This window comes from Anomaloglossus baeobatrachus, chromosome 11 (assembly GCF_048569485.1).
Source record: "Anomaloglossus baeobatrachus isolate aAnoBae1 chromosome 11, aAnoBae1.hap1, whole genome shotgun sequence".
NCBI classification, from domain to species: Eukaryota; Metazoa; Chordata; class Amphibia; order Anura; family Aromobatidae; genus Anomaloglossus; species Anomaloglossus baeobatrachus.
Genome location: NC_134363.1, coordinates 184,002,217 through 184,024,646, shown reverse-complemented (window position 1 = coordinate 184,024,646; position 22,430 = coordinate 184,002,217). Strand labels below are relative to the sequence as shown.

General features: G+C 41.1%; 1 protein-coding gene across 1 annotated transcript in view; it reads left to right on the top strand.

Annotated features, from left to right (window-relative positions):
• The window catches only part of SLC25A33 (solute carrier family 25 member 33), a 36,817-nt gene that overhangs the window by 565 nt on the left and 13,822 nt on the right, over positions 1 to 22,430 (top strand). The window lies entirely within an intron of this gene.

The window sequence follows — 22,430 nt, the reverse complement described above, 5'->3', positions numbered from 1 at the left end:
GGGGGGAAGCGGGGATGAGTGCGGGGAGAAGCGGGGATGAGTGCGGGGAGAAGCGGGGATGAGTGCGGGGGGAAGCGGGGATGAGTGCGGGGATGAGTGCGGGGATGAGTGCGGGGATGAGTGCGGGGATGAGTGCGGGGATGAGTGCGGGGATGAGTGCGGGGATGAGTGCGGGGATGAGTGCGGGGAGAAGCGGGGATGAGTGCGGGGAGAAGCGGGGATGAGTGCGGGGAGAAGCGGGGAGGGGAGAAGCGGGGGAGAAGCGGGGAGGGGAGAAGCGGGGATGAGTGCGGGGAGGGGAGAAGCGGGGAGAAGCGGGGAGGGGAGAAGCGGGGAGAAGCGGGGATGAGTGCGGGGATGAGTGCGGGGAGAAGCGAGGAGGGGAGAAGCGGGGAGAAGCGGGGATGAGTGCGGGGAGAAGCGGGGATGAGTGCGGGGAGAAGCGGGGATGAGTGCGGGGAGAAGCGGGGAGAAGCGGGGATGAGTGCGGGGAGAAGCGGGGATGAGTGCGGGGAGAAGCGGGGATGAGTGCGGATACATGGTGGGGTATAATCTGTATATATACAGGGCCGGATACATGGTGGGGTATAATCTGTATATACAGGGCTGGATACATGGTGGGATATATATCCGGCCCTGTATATATACAGATTATATCCCACCATGTATCCGGCCCTGTATATATACAGATTATATCCCACCATGTATCCGGCCCTGTATATATACAGATTATATCCCACCATGTATCCGGCCCTGTATATATACAGATTATATCCCACCATGTATCCGGCCCTGTATATATACAGATTATATCCCACCATGTATCCGGCCCTGTATATATACAGATTATATCCCACCATGTATCCGGCCCTGTATATATACAGATTATATCCCACCATGTATCCGGCCCTGTATATATACAGATTATATCCCACCATGTATCCGGCCCTGTATATATACAGATTATATCCCACCATGTATCCGGCCCTGTATATATACAGATTATACCCCACCATGTATCCGGCCCTGTATATATACAGATTATATCCCACCATGTATCCGGCCCTATATATATACAGATTATATCCCACCATGTATCCGGCCCTGTATATATACAGATTATATCCCACCATGTATCCGGCCCTGTATATATACAGATTATATCCCACCATGTATCCAGCCCTGTATATACAGATTATATCCCACCATGTATCCGGCCCTGTATATATACAGATTATACCCCACCATGTATCCGGCCCTGTATATATACAGATTATACCCCACCATGTATCCGGCCCTGTATATATACAGATTATATCCCACCATGTATCCGGCCCTGTATATATACAGATTATACCCCACCATGTATCCGGCCCTGTATATATACAGATTATACCCCACCATGTATCCGGCCCTGTATATATACAGATTATACCCCACCATGTATCCGGCCCTGTATATATACAGATTATACCCCACCATGTATCCGGCCCTGTATATATACAGATTATACCCCACCATGTATCCGGCCCTGTATATATACAGATTATATCCCACCATGTATCCGGTCCTGTATATATACAGGGCTGGATACATGGTGGGATATAATCTGTATGTATACAGGGCCGGATACATGGTGGGATATAATCTGTATGTATACAGGGCCGGATACATGGTGGGATATAATCTGTATGTATACAGGGCCGGATACATGGTGGGATATAATCTGTATGTATACAGGGCCGGATACATGGTGGGATATAATCTGTATATATACAGGGCCGGATACATGGTGGGGTATAATCTGTATATATACAGGGCCGGATACATGGTGGGATATAATCTGTATGTATACAGGGCCGGATACATGGTGGGATATAATCTGTATATATACAGGGCCGGATACATGGTGGGGTATAATCTGTATATATACAGGGCCGGATACATGGTGGGATATAATCTGTATGTATACAGGGCCGGATACATGGTGGGATATAATCTGTATATATACAGGGCCGGATACATGGTGGGATATAATCTGTATGTATACAGGGCCGGATACATGGTGGGATATAATCTGTATGTATACAGGGCCGGATACATGGTGGGATATAATCTGTATGTATACAGGGCCGGATACATGGTGGGATATAATCTGTATGTATACAGGGCCGGATACATGGTGGGATATAATCTGTATGTATACAGGGCCGGATACATGGTGGGATATAATCTGTATATATACAGGGCCGGATACATGGTGGGGTATAATCTGTATATACAGGGCCGGATACATGGTGGGGTATAATCTGTATATACAGGGCCGGATACATGGTGGGATATAATCTGTATGTATACAGGGCCGGATACATGGTGGGATATAATCTGTATGTATACAGGGCCGGATACATGGTGGGATATAATCTGTATGTATACAGGGCCGGATACATGGTGGGGTATAATCTGTATATACAGGGCCGGATACATGGTGGGGTATAATCTGTATATACAGGGCCGGATACATGGTGGGGTATAATCTGTATATACAGGGCCGGATGCATGGTGGGGTATAATCTGTATATATACAGGGCCGGATGCATGGTGGGGTATAATCTGTATATACAGGGCCGGATGCATGGTGGGGTATAATCTGTATATACAGGGCCGGATACATGGTGGGGTATAATATTCTGTATATTCAGTGTTGGGTACATGATAGGTATAGGATGTATATACAGTGCTGGGTAAGTGATATACTGTATATGTTGTACACAGGTAATCTGATATCAGTGTAGCATGTTGGGGTGTCTGGTATAATCTGGGCTGTTATACGCTGTATATTGTCATGTAGTGGGATATCATCCAGTGGAGTGTAATATGGTTCTTATCACTATAAAGCCTGGTGTAATATATTGTGTAGTCAGATATAGAATCTACAGTGTGACACGTGTGTATAATGTGCAGTATATAAGGTGGTGCAATACGATGTATGCAGGGAGTGTAAGATATGATATTGGGGAGTCTGATGTAATCCGTGGGATGTAATATATTGTAGTATAATATACTGTAAATGTATGTAGGTTGAGTGATTATATATATATATATATATATATTGGGTAGATGATATAATAAATCATATATTGTACAGTAAAGAGAGAGAATGCAGCATCGTGTAATACAATGTATAGGGCGGTCGAACATAATATCCATAGTGTGATATCATGTGGAGTTCTGTATATACATTGTCATATATTGTGTATATACAGTGACAGGTAGATGATGGTATATATTGTGTATATACAGTGTCAGGTAGATGATGGTATATATTGTGTATATACAGTGACAGGTAGATGATGGTATATAATATTGTGTATATACAGTGTCAGGTAGATGATGGTATATAATATTCTGTATATACAGTGTCAGGTAGATGATGGTATATAATATTCTGTATATACAGTGTCGGGTAGATGATGGTATATATTCTGTATATACAGTGTCAGGTAGATGATGGTATATATTCTGTATATACAGTGACAGGTAGATGATGGTATATATTGTGTATATACAGTGTCAGGTAGATGGTGTATATATTGTGTATATACAGTGTCAGGTAGATGATGGGATATATTGTGTATATACAGTGTCAGGTAGATGATGGTATATATTGTGTGTGTATATACAGTGTCAGGTAGATGATGGTATATATTGTGTGTGTGTGTATATACAGTGTCAGGTAGATGATGGTATATATTGTGTATATACAGTGTCAGGTAGATGATGGGATATATTGTGTATATACAGTGACAGGTAGATGGTATATATTGTGTATATACAGTGTCAGGTAGATGATGGGATATATTGTGTATATACAGTGACAGGTAGATGGTATATATTGTGTATATACAGTGACAGGTAGATGGTATATATTGTGTATATACAGTGTCAGGTAGATGATGGTATATATTGTGTATATACAGTGTCAGGTAGATGATGGTATATATTGTGTATATACAGTGTCAGGTAGATGATGGGATATATTGTGTATATACAGTGTCAGGTAGATGATGGGATATATTGTGTATATACAGTGTCAGGTAGATGATGGGATATAATATTCTGTATATACAGTGTCAGGTAGATGATGGTGTATAATATTGTGTATATACAGTGTCAGGTAGATGATGGTATATATTGTGTGTGTGTATATACAGTGTCAGGTAGATGATGGTATATATTCTGTATATACAGTGACAGGTAGATGATGGTATATATTCTGTATATACAGTGTCAGGTAGATGATGGTATATAATATTCTGTATATACAGTGTCAGGTAGATGATGGTATATATTCTGTATATACAGTGTCAGGTAGATGATGGTATATATTCTGTATATACAGTGTCAGGTAGATGATGGTATATATTGTGTATATACAGTGACAGGTAGATGATGGTATATATTGTGTATATACAGTGTCAGGTAGATGATGGGATATATTGTGTATATACAGTGTCAGGTAGATGATGGTATATAATATTGTGTATATACAGTGTCAGGTAGATGATGGGATATATTGTGTGTATATACAGTGTCAGGTAGATGATGGTGTATAATATTGTGTATATACAGTGTCAGGTAGATGATGGTATATATTGTGTGTGTATATACAGTGTCAGGTAGATGATGGTATATATTCTGTATATACAGTGTCAGGTAGATGATGGTATATAATATTCTGTATATACAGTGTCAGGTAGATGATGGTATATATTCTGTATATACAGTGTCAGGTAGATGATGGTATATAATATTCTGTATATACAGTGTCAGGTAGATGATGGTATATATTCTGTATATACAGTGTCAGGTAGATGATGGTATATATTCTGTATATACAGTGTCAGGTAGATGATGGTATATAATATTGTGTATATACAGTGTCAGGTAGATGATGGTATATATTGTGTATATACAGTGACAGGTAGATGATGGTATATATTGTGTATATACAGTGTCAGGTAGATGATGGGATATATTGTGTATATACAGTGACAGGTAGATGGGATATATTGTGTATATACAGTGTCAGGTAGATGATGGGATATATTGTGTATATACAGTGACAGGTAGATGGTATATATTGTGTATATACAGTGTCAGGTAGATGATGGGATATATTGTGTATATACAGTGACAGGTAGATGATGGGATATATTGTGTATATACAGTGACAGGTAGATGATGGTATATATTCTGTATATACAGTGTCAGGTAGATGATGGTATATAATATTCTGTATATACAGTGTCAGGTAGATGATGGTATATATTCTGTATATACAGTGTCAGGTAGATGATGGTATATATTCTGTATATACAGTGTCAGGTAGATGATGGTATATAATATTGTGTATATACAGTGTCAGGTAGATGATGGTATATATTGTGTATATACAGTGACAGGTAGATGATGGTATATATTGTGTATATACAGTGTCAGGTAGATGATGGGATATATTGTGTATATACAGTGACAGGTAGATGGGATATATTGTGTATATACAGTGTCAGGTAGATGATGGGATATATTGTGTATATACAGTGACAGGTAGATGGTATATATTGTGTATATACAGTGTCAGGTAGATGATGGGATATATTGTGTATATACAGTGACAGGTAGATGGTATATATTGTGTATATACAGTGTCAGGTAGATGATGGGATATATTGTGTATATACAGTGACAGGTAGATGATGGGATATATTGTGTATATACAGTGACAGGTAGATGGTATATATTGTGTATATACAGTGTCAGGTAGATGATGGGATATATTGTGTATATACAGTGACAGGTAGATGGTATATATTGTGTATATACAGTGTCAGGTAGATGATGGTATATATTGTGTGTATATACAGTGTCAGGTAGATGATGGGATATATTGTGTATATACAGTGACAGGTAGATGGTATATATTGTGTATATACAGTGTCAGGTAGATGATAGGATATATTGTGTATATACAGTGTCAGGTAGATGATGGTATATATTGTGTATATACAGTGTCAGGTAGATGATGGGATATATTGTGTATATACAGTGTCAGGTAGATGATGGGATATATTGTGTATATACAGTGTCAGGTAGATGATGGGATATATTGTGTATATACAGTGTCAGGTAGATGATGGGATATATTGTGTATATACAGTGTCAGGTAGATGATGGTATATATTGTGTATATACAGTGTCAGGTAGATGATGGGATATATTGTGTATATACAGTGTCAGGTAGATGATGGGATATATTGTGTATATACAGTGTCAGGTAGATGATGGGATATATTGTGTATATACAGTGTCAGGTAGATGATGGTATATATTGTGTGTGTATATACAGTGTCAGGTAGATGATGGGATATATTGTGTATATACAGTGTCAGGTAGATGATGGGATATATTGTGTATATACAGTGTCAGGTAGATGATGGGATATAATATTCTGTATATACAGTGTCAGGTAGATGATGGTATATATTGTGTGTGTATATACAGTGTCAGGTAAATGATGGGATATATTGTGTATATACAGTGTCAGGTAGATGATGGTATATAATATTCTGTATATACAGTGTCAGGTAGATGATGGGATATATTGTGTATATACAGTGTCAGGTAGATGATGGTATATATTGTGTATATACAGTGTCAGGTAGATGATGGTATATATTGTGTGTATATACAGTGTCAGGTAGATGATGGTATATATTGTGTATATGCAGTGTCAGGTAGATGATGGGATATATTGTGTATATACAGTGTCAGGTAGATGATGGGATATATTGTGTATATACAGTGTCAGATTGAGGATGGTATATATTGTGTATATACAGTGACAGGTAGATGATGGGATATATTGTGTATATACAGTGTCAGGTAGATGATGGGATATATTGTGTATATACAGTGTCAGGTAGATGATGGGATATATTGTGTATATACAGTGTCAGGTAGATGATGGTATATAATATTCTGTATATACAGTGTCAGGTAGATGATGGGATATATTGTGTATATACAGTGACAGGTAGATGGTATATATTGTGTATATACAGTGTCAGGTAGATGATGGTATATATTGTGTGTATATACAGTGTCAGGTAGATGATGGGATATATTGTGTATATACAGTGACAGGTAGATGATAGGATATATTGTGTATATACAGTGTCAGGTAGATGATGGTATATATTGTGTATATACAGTGTCAGGTAGATGATGGGATATATTGTGTATATACAGTGTCAGGTAGATGATGGGATATATTGTGTGTATATACAGTGTCAGGTAGATGATGGTATATATTGTGTATATGCAGTGTCAGGTAGATGATGGGATATATTGTGTATATACAGTGTCAGGTAGATGATGGGATATATTGTGTATATACAGTGTCAGATTGAGGATGGTATATATTGTGTATATACAGTGACAGGTAGATGATGGGATATATTGTGTATATACAGTGTCAGGTAGATGATGGGATATATTGTGTATATACAGTGTCAGGTAGATGATGGGATATATTGTGTATATACAGTGTCAGGTAGATGATGGTATATAATATTCTGTATATACAGTGTCAGGTAGATGATGGGATATATTGTGTATATACAGTGACAGGTAGATGGTATATATTGTGTATATACAGTGTCAGGTAGATGATGGTATATATTGTGTGTATATACAGTGTCAGGTAGATGATGGTATATATTGTGTATATACAGTGTCAGGTAGATGATGGTATATATTGTGTGTATATACAGTGTCAGGTAGATGATGGGATATATTGTGTATATACAGTGTCAGGTAGATGATAGGATATATTGTGTATATACAGTGTCAGGTAGATGATGGTATATATTGTGTGTATATACAGTGTCAGGTAGATGATGGGATATATTGTGTATATACAGTGTCAGGTAGATGATGGGATATATTGTGTATATACAGTGTCAGGTAGATGATGGGATATATTGTGTATATACAGTGTCAGGTAGATGATGGGATATATTGTGTATATACAGTGTCAGGTAGATGATGGGATATATTGTGTATATACAGTGTCAGGTAGATGATGGGATATATTGTGTATATACAGTGTCAGGTAGATGATGGGATATATTGTGTATATACAGTGTCAGGTAGATGATGGTATATATTGTGTATATACAGTGTCAGGTAGAGGATGGTATATATTGTGTATATACAGTGTCAGGTAGATGATGGGATATATTGTGTATATACAGTGTCAGGTAGATGATGGGATATATTGTGTATATACAGTGTCAGGTAGATGATGGGATATATTGTCTATATACAGTGTCAGGTAGATGATGGGATATATTGTGTATATACAGTGTCAGGTAGATGATGGGATATATTGTGTATATACAGTGTCAGGTAGATGATGGGATATATTGTGTATATACAGTGTCAGGTAGATGATGGGATATATTGTGTATATACAGTGTCAGGTAGATGATGGGATATATTGTGTATATACAGTGTCAGGTAGATGATGGGATATATTGTGTATATGCAGTGTCAGGTAGATGATGGGATATATTGTGTATATACAGTGTCAGGTAGATGATGGGATATATTGTGTATATACAGTGTCAGATTGAGGATGGTATATATTGTGTATATACAGTGACAGGTAGATGATGGGATATATTGTGTATATACAGTGTCAGGTAGATGATGGGATATATTGTGTATATACAGTGTCAGGTAGATGATGGTATATATTGTGTATATACAGTGTCAGGTAGAGGATGGTATATATTGTGTATATACAGTGTCAGGTAGATGATGGGATATATTGTGTATATACAGTGTCAGGTAGATGATGGGATATATTGTGTATATACAGTGTCAGGTAGATGATGGGATATATTGTGTATATACAGTGTCAGGTAGATGATGGGATATATTGTGTATATACAGTGTCAGGTAGATGATGGGATATAATATTCTGTATATACAGTGTCAGGTAGATGATGGTGTATATATTGTGTATATGCAGTGTCAGGTAGATGATGGTATATATTGTGTATATACAGTGTCAGGTAGATGATGGTATATATTGTGTATATGCAGTGTCAGGTAGATGATGGTATATATTGTGTATATACAGTGTCAGGTAGATGATGGTATATATTGTGTATATACAGTGTCAGGTAGATGATGGTGTATATATTGTGTATATGCAGTGTCAGGTAGATGATGGTATATATTGTGTATATACAGTGTCAGGTAGATGATGGGATATATTGTGTATATACAGTGTCAGGTAGATGATGGGATATATTGTGTATATGCAGTGTCAGGTAGATGATGGGATATATTGTGTATATACAGTGTCAGGTAGATGATGGGATATATTGTGTATATACAGTGTCAGGTAGATGATGGGATATATTGTGTATATACAGTGTCAGATTGAGGATGGTATATATTGTGTATATACAGTGACAGGTAGATGATGGGATATATTGTGTATATACAGTGTCAGGTAGATGATGGGATATATTGTGTATATACAGTGTCAGATTGAGGATGGTATATATTGTGTATATACAGTGACAGGTAGATGATGGGATATATTGTGTATATACAGTGTCAGGTAGATGATGGGATATATTGTGTATATACAGTGTCAGGTAGATGATGGGATATATTGTGTATATGCAGTGTCAGGTAGATGATGGGATATATTGTGTATATACAGTGACAGGTAGATGATGGGATATATTGTGTATATACAGTGTCAGGTAGATGATGGGATATATTGTGTATATACAGTGTCAGATTGAGGATGGTATATATTGTGTATATACAGTGACAGGTAGATGATGGGATATATTGTGTATATACAGTGTCAGGTAGATGATGGGATATATTGTGTATATACAGTGTCAGGTAGATGATGGGATATATTGTGTATATGCAGTGTCAGGTAGATGATGGGATATATTGTGTATATACAGTGACAGGTAGATGATGGGATATATTGTGTATATACAGTGACAGGTAGATGATGGGATATATTGTGTATATACAGTGTCAGGTAGATGATGGGATATATTGTGTATATACAGTGTCAGGTAGATGATGGGATATATTGTGTGTATATACAGTGTCAGGTAGATGATGGTATATATTGTGTATATACAGTGTCAGGTAGATGATGGGATATATTGTGTATATACAGTGACAGGTAGATGGTATATATTGTGTATATACAGTGTCAGGTAGATGATGGTATATATTGTGTGTATATACAGTGTCAGGTAGATGATGGGATATATTGTGTATATACAGTGACAGGTAGATGGTATATATTGTGTATATACAGTGTCAGGTAGATGATGGGATATATTGTGTATATGCAGTGTCAGGTAGATGATGGGATATATTGTGTATATACAGTGTCAGGTAGATGATGGGATATATTGTGTATATACAGTGTCAGATTGAGGATGGTATATATTGTGTATATACAGTGACAGGTAGATGATGGGATATATTGTGTATATACAGTGTCAGGTAGATGATGGGATATATTGTGTATATACAGTGTCAGGTAGATGATGGGATATATTGTGTATATACAGTGTCAGGTAGATGATGGTATATAATATTCTGTATATACAGTGTCAGGTAGATGATGGGATATATTGTGTATATACAGTGACAGGTAGATGGTATATATTGTGTATATACAGTGTCAGGTAGATGATGGTATATATTGTGTGTATATACAGTGTCAGGTAGATGATGGGATATATTGTGTATATACAGTGACAGGTAGATGATAGGATATATTGTGTATATACAGTGTCAGGTAGATGATGGTATATATTGTGTATATACAGTGTCAGGTAGATGATGGGATATATTGTGTATATGCAGTGTCAGGTAGATGATGGGATATATTGTGTATATACAGTGTCAGGTAGATGATGGGATATATTGTGTATATACAGTGTCAGATTGAGGATGGTATATATTGTGTATATACAGTGACAGGTAGATGATGGGATATATTGTGTATATACAGTGTCAGGTAGATGATGGGATATATTGTGTATATACAGTGTCAGGTAGATGATGGGATATATTGTGTATATACAGTGTCAGGTAGATGATGGTATATAATATTCTGTATATACAGTGTCAGGTAGATGATGGGATATATTGTGTATATACAGTGACAGGTAGATGGTATATATTGTGTATATACAGTGTCAGGTAGATGATGGTATATATTGTGTGTATATACAGTGTCAGGTAGATGATGGGATATATTGTGTATATACAGTGACAGGTAGATGATAGGATATATTGTGTATATACAGTGTCAGGTAGATGATGGTATATATTGTGTATATACAGTGTCAGGTAGATGATGGGATATATTGTGTATATACAGTGTCAGGTAGATGATGGGATATATTGTGTATATACAGTGTCAGGTAGATGATGGGATATATTGTGTATATACAGTGTCAGATTGAGGATGGTATATATTGTGTATATACAGTGACAGGTAGATGATGGGATATATTGTGTATATACAGTGTCAGGTAGATGATGGGATATATTGTGTATATACAGTGTCAGGTAGATGATGGGATATATTGTGTATATACAGTGTCAGGTAGATGATGGTATATAATATTCTGTATATACAGTGTCAGGTAGATGATGGGATATATTGTGTATATACAGTGACAGGTAGATGGTATATATTGTGTATATACAGTGTCAGGTAGATGATGGGATATATTGTGTATATACAGTGACAGGTAGATGGTATATATTGTGTATATACAGTGTCAGGTAGATGATGGTATATATTGTGTGTATATACAGTGTCAGGTAGATGATGGTATATATTGTGTATATACAGTGTCAGGTAGATGATGGGATATATTGTGTATATACAGTGTCAGGTAGATGATGGGATATATTGTGTATATACAGTGTCAGATTGAGGATGGTATATATTGTGTATATACAGTGACAGGTAGATGATGGGATATATTGTGTATATACAGTGTCAGGTAGATGATGGGATATATTGTGTATATACAGTGTCAGGTAGATGATGGGATATATTGTGTATATACAGTGTCAGGTAGATGATGGTATATAATATTCTGTATATACAGTGTCAGGTAGATGATGGGATATATTGTGTATATACAGTGACAGGTAGATGGTATATATTGTGTATATACAGTGTCAGGTAGATGATGGTATATATTGTGTGTATATACAGTGTCAGGTAGATGATGGTATATATTGTGTATATACAGTGTCAGGTAGATGATGGTATATATTGTGTGTATATACAGTGTCAGGTAGATGATGGGATATATTGTGTATATACAGTGTCAGGTAGATGATAGGATATATTGTGTATATACAGTGTCAGGTAGATGATGGTATATATTGTGTGTATATACAGTGTCAGGTAGATGATGGGATATATTGTGTATATACAGTGTCAGGTAGATGATGGGATATATTGTGTATATACAGTGTCAGGTAGATGATGGGATATATTGTGTATATACAGTGTCAGGTAGATGATGGGATATATTGTGTATATACAGTGTCAGGTAGATGATGGGATATATTGTGTATATACAGTGTCAGGTAGATGATGGGATATATTGTGTATATACAGTGTCAGGTAGATGATGGTATATATTGTGTATATACAGTGTCAGGTAGAGGATGGTATATATTGTGTATATACAGTGTCAGGTAGATGATGGGATATATTGTGTATATACAGTGTCAGGTAGATGATGGGATATATTGTGTATATACAGTGTCAGGTAGATGATGGGATATATTGTGTATATACAGTGTCAGGTAGATGATGGGATATATTGTGTATATACAGTGTCAGGTAGATGATGGGATATATTGTGTATATACAGTGTCAGGTAGATGATGGGATATATTGTGTATATGCAGTGTCAGGTAGATGATGGGATATATTGTGTATATACAGTGTCAGATTGAGGATGGGATATATTGTGTATATACAGTGACAGGTAGATGATGGGATATATTGTGTATATACAGTGTCAGGTAGATGATGGGATATATTGTGTATATACAGTGTCAGGTAGATGATGGGATATATTGTGTATATACAGTGTCAGGTAGATGATGGTATATAATATTCTGTATATACAGTGTCAGGTAGATGATGGTGTATATATTGTGTATATGCAGTGTCAGGTAGATGATGGTATATATTGTGTATATACAGTGTCAGGTAGATGATGGTGTATATATTGTGTATATGCAGTGTCAGGTAGATGATGGTATATATTGTGTATATACAGTGTCAGGTAGATGATGGTATATATTGTGTATATACAGTGTCAGGTAGATGATGGTGTATATATTGTGTATATGCAGTGTCAGGTAGATGATGGTATATATTGTGTATATACAGTGTCAGGTAGATGATGGGATATATTGTGTATATACAGTGTCAGGTAGATGATGGGATATATTGTGTATATGCAGTGTCAGGTAGATGATGGGATATATTGTGTATATACAGTGTCAGGTAGATGATGGGATATATTGTGTATATACAGTGTCAGGTAGATGACGGGATATATTGTGTATATACAGTGTCAGATTGAGGATGGTATATATTGTGTATATACAGTGACAGGTAGATGATGGGATATATTGTGTATATACAGTGTCAGGTAGATGATGGGATATATTGTGTATATACAGTGTCAGATTGAGGATGGTATATATTGTGTATATACAGTGACAGGTAGATGATGGGATATATTGTGTATATACAGTGTCAGGTAGATGATGGTATATATTGTGTATATACAGTGACAGGTAGATGATGGGATATATTGTGTATATACAGTGTCAGGTAGATGATGGGATATATTGTGTATATACAGTGTCAGGTAGATGATGGGATATATTGTGTATATGCAGTGTCAGGTAGATGATGGGATATATTGTGTATATACAGTGACAGGTAGATGATGGGATATATTGTGTATATACAGTGTCAGGTAGATGATGGGATATATTGTGTATATACAGTGTCAGGTAGATGATGGGATATATTGTGTGTATATACAGTGTCAGGTAGATGATGGTATATATTGTGTGTGTATATACAGTGTCAGGTAGATGATGGGATATATTGTGTATATACAGTGTCAGGTAGATGATGGGATATAATGTGTATATACAGTGTCAGGTAGATGATGGGATATATTGTGTATATACAGTGTCAGGTAGATGATGGGATATATTGTGTATATACAGTGTCAGGTAGATGATGGGATATATTGTGTATATACAGTGTCAGGTAGATGATGGGATATATTGTGTATATACAGTGTCAGGTAGATGATGGGATATATTGTGTATATACAGTGTCAGGTAGAGGATGGGATATATTGTGTATATACAGTGTCAGGTAGATGATGGTATATATTGTGTATATACAGTGTCAGGTAGATGATGGTATATAATATTGTGTATATACAGTGTCAGGTAGATGATGGTATATAATATTGTGTATATACAGTGTCAGGTAGATGATGGTATATAATATTGTGTATATACAGTGTCAGGTAGATGATGGGATATATTGTGTATATACAGTGTCAGGTAGATGATGGGATATATTGTGTATATACAGTGTCAGGTAGAGGATGGTATATATTGTGTATATACAGTGTCAGGTAGAGGATGGGATATATTGTGTATATACAGTGTCAGGTAGATGATGGGATATATTGTGTGTATATACAGTGTCAGGTAGATGATGGGATATATTGTGTGTATATACAGTGTCAGGTAGATGATGGGATATATTGTGTGTATATACAGTGTCAGGTAGATGATGGGATATATTGTGTATATACAGTGTCAGGTAGAGGATGGTATATATTGTGTATATACAGTGTCAGGTAGATGATGGTATATAATATTGTGTATATACAGTGTCAGGTAGATGATGGTATATATTGTGTATATACAGTGTCAGGTAGATGATGGGATATATTGTGTATATACAGTGTCAGGTAGATGATGGTATATAATATTGTGTATATACAGTGTCAGGTAGATGATGGTATATATTGTGTATATACAGTGTCAGGTAGAGGATGGTATATATTGTGTATATACAGTGTCAGGTAGATGATGGTATATATTGTGTATATACAGTGTCAGGTAGATGATGGTATATATTGTGTATATACAGTGTCAGGTAGATGATGGTATATATTGTGTATATACAGTGTCAGGTAGATGATGGTATATATTGTGTATATACAGTGTCAGGTAGAGGATGGTATATATTGTGTATATACAGTGTCAGGTAGATGATGGTATATATTGTGTATATACAGTGTCAGGTAGATGATGGTATATATTGTGTATATACAGTGTCAGGTAGATGATGGGATATATTGTGTATATACAGTGTCAGGTAGAGGATGGTATATAATATTGTGTATATACAGTGTCAGGTAGATGATGGTATATATTGTGTATATACAGTGTCAGGTAGATGATGGTATATATTGTGTATATACAGTGTCAGGTAGATGATGGGATATATTGTGTATATACAGTGTCAGGTAGATGATGGTATATATTCTGTATATACAGTGTCAGGTAGAGGATGGTATATAATATTGTGTATATACAGTGTCAGGTAGATGATGGTATATATTGTGTATATACAGTGTCAGGTAGAGGATGGTATATATTGTGTATATACAGTGTCAGGTAGATGATGGGATATATTGTGTATATACAGTGTCAGGTAGATGATGGGATATATTGTGTATATACAGTGTCAGGTAGATGATGGGATATATTGTGTATATACAGTGTCAGGTAGATGATGGTATATATTGTGTATATACAGTGTCAGGTAGATGATGGGATATATTGTGTATATACAGTGTCAGGTAGATGATGGGATATATTGTGTATATACAGTGTCAGGTAGATGATGGTATATATTCTGTATATACAGTGTCAGGTAGAGGATGGTATATAATATTGTGTATATACAGTGTCAGGTAGATGATGGTATATATTGTGTATATACAGTGTCAGGTAGATGATGGGATATATTGTGTATATACAGTGTCAGGTAGATGATGGGATATATTGTGTATATACAGTGTCAGGTAGATGATGGGATATATTGTGTATATACAGTGTCAGGTAGATGATGGGATATATTGTGTATATACAGTGTCAGGTAGATGATGGTATATATTGTGTATATACAGTGTCAGGTAGATGATGGGATATATTGTGTATATACAGTGTCAGGTAGATGATGGGATATATTGTGTATATACAGTGTCAGGTAGAGGATGGTATATATTGTGTATATACAGTGTCAGGTAGATGATGGGATATATTGTGTATATACAGTGTCAGGTAGATGATGGGATATATTGTGTATATACAGTGTCAGGTAGATGATGGGATATATTGTGTATATACAGTGTCAGGTAGATGATGGGATATATTGTGTATATACAGTGTCAGGTAGATGATGGTATATATTCTGTATATACAGTGTCAGGTAGATGATGGTATATATTGTGTATATACAGTGTCAGGTAGATGATGGGATATATTGTGTATATACAGTGTCAGGTAGATGATGGTATATATTCTGTATATACAGTGGCGCCCCCACAAGGCCATATAATAGAGGGCATCGGGCCGCCTGCAGTCAGGTCACGTGTTCTGGTGTTTAACCCTTCGCTGCAGTGACCGGATGGAAGCTGGATCCTGACAAGGTCACGTGTAGATTAGAGGCACGTGGCCGGGGAGGGGGTCTGTCGTTGTGTATAATATGGGGTACACTACTGCTGATGTTCTGTTACTCTGTATCCGCCGTGTATTATTTATTAGCGGCTTTACTGTGTGGATCTTGTTACCGGTTTATTTTTGTTTCTCTGGTTGTGATGGGTTCACTGCACGGAAGGCTCCGATAACAAGGGGTTAAACACCACTTATTACAGGCCTGGATTATCTGGCCACATGTTTGTGTTGGGGGGGGTTTCCTCTGGCCACGTTATCTGGCGGGGGGTTTCCTCTGGCCACGTTATCTGGCGGGGGTTTCCTCTGGCCACGTTATCTGGCGGGGGGGTTTCCTCTGGCCACGTTATCTGGCGGGGGGGTTTCCTCTGGCCACGTTATCTGGCGGGGGGGTTTCCTCTGGCCACGTTATCTGGCGGGGGAGGGGTTTCCTCTGGCCACGTTATCTGGCGGGGGGGGTTTCCTCTGGCCACGTTATCTGGCGGGGGAGGTTTCCTCTGGCCACGTTATCTGGCGGGGGAGGTTTCCTCTGGCCACGTTATCTGGCGGGGGGGGTTTCCTCTGGCCACGTTATCTGGCGGGGGGGGTTTCCTCTGGCCACGTTATCTGGCGGGGGAGGTTTCCTCTGGCCACGTTATCTGGCGGGGGGAGGTTTCCTCTGGCCACGTTATCTGGCGGGGGAGGTTTCCTCTGGCCACGTTATCTGGCGGGGGGAGGTTTCCTCTGGCCACGTTATCTGGCGGGGGGAGGTTTCCTCTGGCCACGTTATCTGGCGGGGGGAGGTTTCCTCTGGCCACGTTATCTGGCGGGGGAGGTTTCCTCTGGCCACGTTATCTGGCGGGGGGAGGTTTCCTCTGGCCACGTTATCTGGCGGGGGGGGTTCCTCTGGCCACGTTATCTGGCGGGGGGAGGTTTCCTCTGGCCACGTTATCTGGCGGGGGGGATAGGAGGAGGTCTGTAACCTCTGTATAGGGCCCTATGTTGGACCTTTTCATGGATTAACCCTTTGAAGACCTCGTATTTTGTTTTATTTCTGGCATGCTGGGAGTTGTAGTTCTGCCGGTCGGGGTTCCGGATGGGACCATCTGGTGTCATCTGTGACTTTGACGATTTCTGTTTTACTTTCCAGTGTAATTTCCGGCTTTGCTGCACCGTGTAACCCCTCGTGTGCCGCGCTGTCGGTTATTGCTCTGTTATCTGGTCTTTGCGCTGCTTCCTGTCCTGGAAATTGCTCTGCCATTATCTGCTCCTTTTATGACAGTAAATTGACTCCTCTGTATCCATCGGTGACCTTGGATATGACTGGTGTCAGCTGTGCCTCAGGGGTAAACCTGGGAATATATGTTGGGTGATGTAGTTCAGCTGCGCCTCCATGATGGCATCTTTGGTTGAAGTCACCCAATGATGGAAGTTTTTATGCCCTTTTTGACCATTGTCCTTAGGTAGGAAGTCTCAATTAAAGTGATAACTAAAACAGCGCCTCCACTGTCCACAGGTTGTATGTGGTACTACAGCTGTTTATTATTGGAGCTGAGCTAAAATTCCATAAACCACCTATAGACAGTGGGAGGGGGTGCTGTTATTGGTGGGTGGGGGGGGGGGGGTAGCGCAGACCTTTTTCTGTAATATTGTAAAAACCCCCTTTAAACGATTAGTAAAATCCGGCCTGACCAATCAATTTTCCTTTCCACGAACCACTTGTTCTGCTGCTGATCTCGCCCCTGGCCAGGAATGGGATGGGTATGTCGGCCAGGAATGGAATGGAATGGGATGGGATGGGTATGCCGGCCAGGAATGGAATGGGATGGGTATGCCGGCCAGGAATGGAATGGGATGGGTATGCCGGCCAGGAATGGAATGGGATGGGTATGCCGGCCAGGAATGGAATGGGATGGGTATGCCGGCCAGGAATGGAATGGGATGGGTATGCCGGCCAGGAATGGAATGGGATGGGTATGCCGGCCAGGAATGGAATGGGATGGGTATGCCGGCCAGGAATGGAATGGGATGGGTATGCCGGCCAGGAATGGAATGGGATGGGTATGCCGGCCAGGAATGGAATGGGATGGGTATGCCGGCCAGGAATGGAATGGGATGGGTATGCCGGCCAGGAATGGAATGGGATGGGTATGCCGGCCAGGAATGGAATGGGATGGGTATGCCGGCCAGGAATGGAATGGGATGGGTATGCCGGCCAGGAATGGAATGGGATGGGTATGCCGGCCAGGAATGGAATGGGATGGGTATGCCGGCCAGGAATGGAATGGGATGGGTATGCCGGCCAGGAATGGAATGGGATGGGTATGCCGGCCAGGAATGGAATGGGATGGGTATGCCGGCCAGGAATGGAATGGGATGGGTATGCCGGCCAGGAATGGAATGGGATGGGTATGCCGGCCAGGAATGGAATGGGATGGGTATGCCGGCCAGGAATGGAATGGGATGGGTATGCCGGCCAGGAATGGAATGGGATGGGTATGCCGGCCAGGAATGGAATGGGATGGGTATGCCGGCCATGCAGGAGGCTATAAATGGTACCAGTACTGACAGCATATCCTTCTTATAGTGAGGGACCCTAGGATGGAGACATAGCTTAAGTTCCGACTGCGACCATTGAGCATCCCAGGCTCCGCCATTGGGTACCACCAGTCTGTCATTGCATCCCCTTCACCCTGCGTTGCTATGTCACCATGTTTGCAGCCTTTTCTGTTTGCTGTCCTGTTCTGGTACCATCTTTTGCAGAACTACAACTCCCAGGATGCCCTGACCATGCAGTGACAAACAGCTGCACTCTGAGAAGCTAAGGTATGCAGACATTGGGTATAGGAACGTGGCCCTCCATTTCTGCTAGGGAAATAAATGTAAATGTAATTGTTAGTGTTTCGTGTTCGGCATGCACCTGTTCACACCTGTCTTTTAGGAGCTGCCGTCAGTTTTCTTCTTCTGACGATGCGGTAGCGATGGCCGGAGCCTCCAGACTGCAGGGATTATGTAATGTGCACACATTGCCATCCAGTGACGCCCTGTCCGAGCTCTGTGGTGGTGCGGACGTGTCTCGTGCACAGTGTCCCCCTGATTATATAACCCCCCCCCACCCCGTCCTGTGTGTTCTGATGGGGCTTACATAACCTCCCGGCTGTGCGGATGATGGCCGTGTGCTGTCTATTCTGGTCTGCACCCCGGAGGATGAGCCTGGAATATTCTCAGCGATGATGGCGGATCACGTGCGGCCTCGTCTGGTCAGGACCCTGGAAACTGCTGAGACCTCGGCTCCTGTCTGTACTCACATGGCGGAATTGATGTGTGTTTTTTTTTATTTTATTACTACTCCGCCGCTCCATGAGATTAAGGCTGTGTCACCACGCTCGCGGAAATCTGCGCTGTGGATTTGATCACGAATCCTCCGGTTACTGGCAGATTTCACCCACTACCACTGGATAAAGTGAAACACCGCACGAAGCACAATGCAGGGCCTTTTATAACTAGATCTGTAGGCGCAGGGTGCTGCTCCGCGCTGCCGATCTGTAGGAGGAGGGTGCTGCTCCGCGCTGCCGATCTGTAGGGTGGGAGGGGTGCTGCTCCGCGCTGCCGATCTGTAGGGGGAGGGTGCTGCTCTGCGCTGCCGATCTGTAGGGGGAGGGTGCTGCTCCGCGCTGCCGATCTGTAGGGGGAGGGTGCTGCTCCGCGCTGCCGATCTGTAGGAGGAGGGTGCTGCTCTGCGCTGCCGATCTGTAGGGTGGGAGGGGTGCTGCTCCGCGCTGCCGATCTGTAGGGGGAGGGTGCTGCTCCGCGCTGCCGATCTGTAGGAGGAGGGTGCTGCTCCGCGCTGCCGATCTGTAGGGTGGGAGGGGTGCTGCTCCGCGCTGCCGATCTGTAGGGGGAGGGTGCTGCTCCGTGCTGCTGATCTGTAGGGGGAGGGTGCTGCTCCGCGCTGCCGATCTGTAGGAGGAGGGTGCTGATCCGCGCTGCCGATCTGTAGGGTGGGAAGGGTGCTGTTCCGCCGATCTGTAGGGTGGGGGGTGCTGTTCCGCCGATCTGTAGGGTGGGAGGGGGTGCTGCTCCGCCGATCTGTAGGGTGGGAGGGGGTGCTGCTCCGCCGATCTGTAGGGTGGGAGGGGGTGCTGCTCCGCCGATCTGTAGGGTGGGAGGGGGTGCTGCTCCGCCGATCTGTAGGGTGGGGGGTGCTGCTCCGCTCTGGCGATCTGTAGGGTGGGAGGGGTGCTGCTCCGCCGATCTGTAGGGTGGGATGGGTGCTGCTCCGCCGATCTGTAGGGTGGGAGGGGGTGCTGCTCCGCCGATCTGTAGGGTGGGAGGGGGTGCTGCTCCGCCGATCTGTAGGGTGGGAGGGGGTGCTGCTCCGCCGATCTGTAGGGTGGGAGGGGTGCTGCTCCGCCGATCTGTAGGGTGGGAGGGGGTGCTGCTCCGCCGATCTGTAGGGTGGGAGGGGGTGCTGCTCCGCTCTGGCGATCTGCAGGCTCTGAACACTTTACACTGTAATAACCTTGCTTCCTTCTCACGTCCCGTCTCGAGGAGTCAGATTTCTGCTTGTTATACACAAAACATAACGCGTGGTCTATACAGGTGCACAAGGTTATAGCAGCTGATGTTAGGGAAAGGCATTTACTTAACTTTATTATTCCTCTGTTATGCCTCCTGGAAATGTATTATCAGCTGTGTTATCAGATCCCTGCACTCTGATACTGTGGAACATTGATGCAGATCCTCAATGAGATTTGTGGGGGTTCAGCACCCCGACCCCACTGAGCAGCTGTCACCCTCTCTGGCAGTGGGCTGCTGTGGCCGCTCCGTGGATTGTAGTGTCCACCTCGGGGTTCTGCAGATCGGTTCCTAATTCTCTGGAAACCCTCAGACGAGCCTTGTAATGTCCTGTGACTGATGCGGCGCCTCCAGTTCTTTACTTTTGAATGTTTGTGTTTTTTGTTGGTGCGGATCGTGTGGTCTTCTCCTTCTTCCCGGTGACAGGTCAGGACAGAGGTTTTTCTTTTTGCTGGCAGTGATCTGGTGCAATGTTGCATCAGGTCCCCACCGCTGTGAACTTTGTGCACACTTGGGCACCGTCCCTTAAAGGGATATTACAATAGCAGGAAACTAAGGCAGAATCCAAGACGTTACACTGCAGATAGCCGGCGATTAACCATTAAAGGGCAATGTAGCCTTGGTGTCTGGTTAATCCTGTGCAGGAGGAATATTGCGGTGAGTGGGGGGGATTGGTGTCACCTATGATGTGTTACATATAGTTACGCCTCAGGTCCCTGGAAAGCTGGGTTACTGGGATATTGGTAACCACCCAGCTTTCCCTGGCTCGGGCTGCTCTGAGTATACCCCTTGGTACCCCCTAAAATACAATGTATAATAGAATAGATGTCTCTGATTTTCCTGATTGGCTCTTGTTCTGCTTTTCCGCTTCATCTTTCATCTCCTTCCAATGAAATATTTATTGTGAAGTGTTCGGAGGCTCC